Source organism: Delphinapterus leucas, chromosome 5 (genome assembly GCF_059928025.1).
Source record: "Delphinapterus leucas isolate spDelLeu-1000000601 "Yukka" chromosome 5, BTC_Dleu_Yukka2, whole genome shotgun sequence".
Classification (NCBI taxonomy): Eukaryota; Metazoa; Chordata; class Mammalia; order Artiodactyla; family Monodontidae; genus Delphinapterus; species Delphinapterus leucas.
This window is the reverse complement of record NC_143133.1, coordinates 52,402,646-52,407,500: the sequence shown is the minus strand read 5'-3', so window position 1 is coordinate 52,407,500 and position 4,855 is coordinate 52,402,646.

Genomic DNA, 4,855 nt, shown 5'->3' with positions numbered 1-4,855 from the left:
TGCTTTGATTATAGAGGATCACTGTAAAGGGAAACAAGAAATCATCTTTCCTAGTTCTTGTTTTTCCTGGGCTTATCCTGAAATCTGAAGCCTGATTTTTATATATAAATGCAACCTGCAAAACAAATTACCAAACGGAAAAAGGACAGAAGTGATGCTACAGCTGCTTTAGGTTAATTTGATGTTCTTTCATGTTTCGGAACTGCCTTGGTATTCCTGACCTCAGTTCTTTCTGTTGAATTGAAATCGTTGGGTGAATTGGATTCCCCAATCCTAGACAGAGCCTTAACCATAGAATTGTAAGAAAAACAATCACAGAATTGTAAAACGTAATTGACATTGAATGTGTGACTAACTGAAGAAAAAGAATGAATGAATTAGCAGTGTGATCTCGGTCAAGGCACTCGACCTCTCTGGTCCTTTCTAACTCTGCTTAAGTAACTTCATGCAGATCTTGGACCAGTGGCCCTTGCCATAGGGTGACCAACCTGTCCCAGGCTTTGTCGGCTTTAGCACGGAAAGTCCCACATCTTGGGAAACCCCTGATACAGGTAGACTGGGACAGTGGTTACCCTGGGCCTCTGTGACCCTTGCTATGTTCCAGGGTACACTAATGATCCAACTCTTGGGCCTTGAGCTGTCCTGTCCTGCATCTGTCACTCCACCTTATCAATGAGGAGTGGATGTCACAGACACTAATAATCGTTTTTGCAAATTCATCTTCCCTTCTCACCTCCTTCCTTGTTGGCAGAGTCCTGATTTTATTCTTTTGCTCACCTACTGAGTGGCCCAGAAAAGGTGACCGTAACCCCAGTTCTCCAAGATGGGGGTGGATCTTGATTAATCTAATCCAAGCATGCAATTCTAGTCTCCTTGCCAGAGACTGAGTTAGCAGGGGAACGTGGTATGCACTGGTATGGCATTACTAGTTGTTAAAACTTCAAATGCTTTGTAATGGTTGGTAAAGAGATGTTGCCCAAGGGCCCTGGCTCCTGCCCCAGGATTTCTGTGCTAAACCTCTCCCTTTCAGCTACTAAAGGGTTAATGTCTAGCAGTACTGGGGGCTTCCTGGACTCTAGCTCCAGGTCTCTTGCTTTGTTGGTTCACTGCCCTTTCCTTTGTGTGTTATATATTTTATAGAATATCTTGCCTGTATGTGAGCTAATTCTGGGGACGGGTGGCAGCAATAAGAGCTCCATCCAGGGCTTCCCTGGTGGAGCAGCGGTTGAGAGTCTGCCTGCTGATGTGGGGGACGCGGGTTCGTGCCCCGGTCCGGGAGGATCCCACATGCCGCGGAGCAGCTGGGCCCGTGAGCCATGGCCGCTGAGCCTGCGCGTCCGGAGCCTGTGCTCCGCAACGGGAGAGACCACAGCAGTGAGAGGCCCGTGTACTGCAAAAAAAACCAAAACAAACAAAAAAAAAGAGCTCCATCCACTTTCCTGAGGACAGTGGTCCCAGTGGCCGCTACCAGGGTCCCCGGTCCTGGGTCACGGTATGGTCTCAGTGCTGGTATCCACAGCAGCAGGTGCAGTGGTTCTGTGCCAGCCCAGTTCTACTGTGTCATTCTGGGCACAGCCTTTAAGCCTCACAGTGCCCTGGTTTTTCAGGGGATATGACCTTTTGATCAATTCCTTTTCTGCTTAAATCACTATGTCAGTTAGCTTTCATATGCCCCACGCTACCCCAAACTTAGTGATGTAAAACAATAACCATTTATCTAGCTGTGGGTCATCAATCTGAACTTGGCTCAGCTGGGCTCAGCCATGTATCTACAGACAGCTGCTGGGGTGGCTGGAATGGGCCTATCTGGAGTGACCTCAGCTGCGATGGCTCGTTTCTACTCCATGTGACCTGTCATCCTCCAGCAGATGACTCCTCCAGGGACTTGATCACACAGTGATCATATACTGATCCCATAGTGAAGGCAGCCTTCCGAGGGAACGGGAGCGGAAGTGTACAAGGGCTCCTGAGGCCCAGAACTGGCATGGTGTCACTTCTGCCTCATCCCATTGGTCAAAGCAAGTCACAAGCCCAGACCAGATTCAAGGGCTGGAGAAATAGTCTCTGCCTCTTGAGAGTGTGAGTGTAGATATAGGAAGAGTAGGATATGGAGACATCTTTGCCAGTTACCACAATCATCCAGAGCTTGTATTTGATGCTCCAACTGGCACAGCATGGTGGACGATCGGGGCAAAGGAGACAGAAGGGGACCCCTTTCCCCTCAGTAGACTCAGGAACACTGCGGGGGAACCAGGTGGATCTGTCTAAGCCTGCTCAATTCTAGGAGTAAAGGCCTGGCTTGAGAGAGATGCATGCTACGACAAACCATCAGGCGCTACGTCGATTTCCTCAGGTTTAGATGTGATGGTGGATGATTCATCCACACTTTGCCCTTCTGCCCTGGCAATCAGGACTGCTCTAGATGACAGCTCCTCCAGCGACCTTCTCACAGAGAAGGACAGACCCTCTCTTCTTATCCCTAAACCCACTACGGACACACAGCCGAGTGAGAACTAAACTGATGTTCTTTGAAACTCTTGAGGTTTGAGGTTGTTTTTCCCTGCATCATTAACTATCCTATCCTGACAGACGAAGTATTTAATGAAGTACCAGTCCTGAGGAACATTGCCAAAAGAAGAGTTCTGTGAGTTAAGAAATTTGGGGACAATGAGAAACTGTTAATTTTCCTTTGGTGTTTATTCTCTTTTTGCATTTTGGTGATAGAACGCTCTGAGTTTTGGCCTGATGCTTGAGTACCTAACCAGAGACTGCATCTCTTAGCTTCCTTTATATCTGTGTCCGTATGGCTGAGTTCAGGCCAGTGGGATGTAAGCACAAACGATGGTGTAATTCCATGTTATCTCCTTAAAGGGAAAACCTCTTGCCCTAAACTCTCTCTTTCGATTTCCCCTGCCTGAGAAATGGTAACCACTGGTGCCATCTTGGAAGCCATGTGTTGAGACTGGAAGAGACTTGGGCCACTCTCTGTATTGATAAATCAAAGAGAAATTAACTTCTACTTTGGCCCTTGTATTTTAGAGTCTCTTTGTTATGGCAGCCTAAGGTGGACCACAGCTAATATCACACTATATCTTCCCCTTGGAGATTCATTTGAAATATACTAAAGATTCAGAGATGTGTGGTAGTAAAGAAATTTGTTCGAATCTTATTTACTGAGGGAATGCCTCTTTTTTTGTGGAACATTTATTGATATCACAGAGACAACTTTAAAGTAAATTTGCTTTGGGAGAAGTATTGAAATAGGCTCATCTTGGTAGCCATGGAAGACCGTGGAGTTATCATTTCTAATGACTGTAAATAAAGGGCATGACACCACCCACCCCCAACTCCTCAACTCAGCTTCCATTGCTTTCTTCTTGGAAAAGCAGGCATGTAGCAGAAAAAGCAGGAGAGTGAATGACAACAAGCCTGGACTGGAATTAAGGCTCTGTGACCTTGGGCATCCTCCCTCACCTCTCCAGGCCTCTGTGTCCTCATTTGTAAAATGAGAATACCTATATCTACTTCACAGTGTTGTTTGAATCCCGAATTTAAAAGCAGCTGGCATGCAAGTGTCTCTATCCCTCTTCCTATTCCCCCCTGCTTTACCATGAAATTTCTTTCAGGGTCTCATAATCCTTCTAAAAAAGAAGTTCACTCTCAGGTCTCCTGTAAACCCTCCCCTCTCAGGTAAAAGTAAAAGTGAAAGTGAAAGACACGATCAGTAAGATGAATGTTTTTTCTTGTATTATCTGAATTCTAAAAGGGGTTAAAAAGAGAGAGAGAGAGAGAGAGAATGAATAAGTAAGTCTTAAAAGTCACAAGGAAGGAAAAGCATTAGATCCCTTTTGGGCTGTAGGATACTCAGAAAGAGAAGTGACTTTTAGGTCCTTATCTTTCAAGAATATGAATGACCTTAGGCAAGTAGTGAAGAATCAGATCTGCTTGTGGGTTTTCCCGGTAAAGCCAAGGATGACACATGGTCTTAGAATTCAAGTTAATTAGGAATAATTCAAAGTGTATTGACTTGGCAGAATTCTCTTTAGTTACCAGTCTACAAATCAAGGGAAAATGGAGGCAGCAAATTGAGCCAGGAGGACTCTTACATTGGAAACTCCATGAGGGTGAGCTTGGTGCCTTCCCCTCACTCTTTCCTCCTCTGCAGAGGCCAGCATGGTGTTCTGTGTACAAGGAACATTCAAGCATCCTCACCGACTACCTTTTCCTCAGGAATATGGAGGGTCAAACTCTTCAAAGGGAACTTTTATTTTAAGAATTTTGGGGTTGTGGGATTAAGAGATACAAACTACTATGTATAAAATAGACAAGCAACAAGGATATATTGTATAGCACAGGGAATTATGCCCATTATCTTGTAATAACTTTTAATGGATTATAATCTGTAAAAATATTGAATCCCTATGCTGTATACCTGAAACTAATATGATATTGTAAATCAACTATATTTCAATAAAATTTTTTTTTTAAATTTGGGGGAGGGGACTTCCCTGGTGGTGCAGTGGTTAAGAAGCCGCCTGCCAATGCAGGGGACACGGGTTCGAGCCCTGGTCCGGGAAGATCTCACCTTGCCGTGGAGCAACTAAGCCCATTCACCACAACTACTGAGCCTGTGCTCTAGAGCCTGTGAGCCACAGCTACTGAGCCCGTGTGCCACAACTACTGAAGCCCACGAGCCTAGAGCCCGTGCTCTGCAACAAGAGAAGCCACCACAATGAGAAGCTCATGCACCGCAACGAATAGTAGCTCCCGCTCACCGCAACGAGAGAAAGCCCGTGCCCAGCAACGAAGTTCCAATGCAGCCAAAAATAAATATAAATTTATTAAAAAAAAAAAA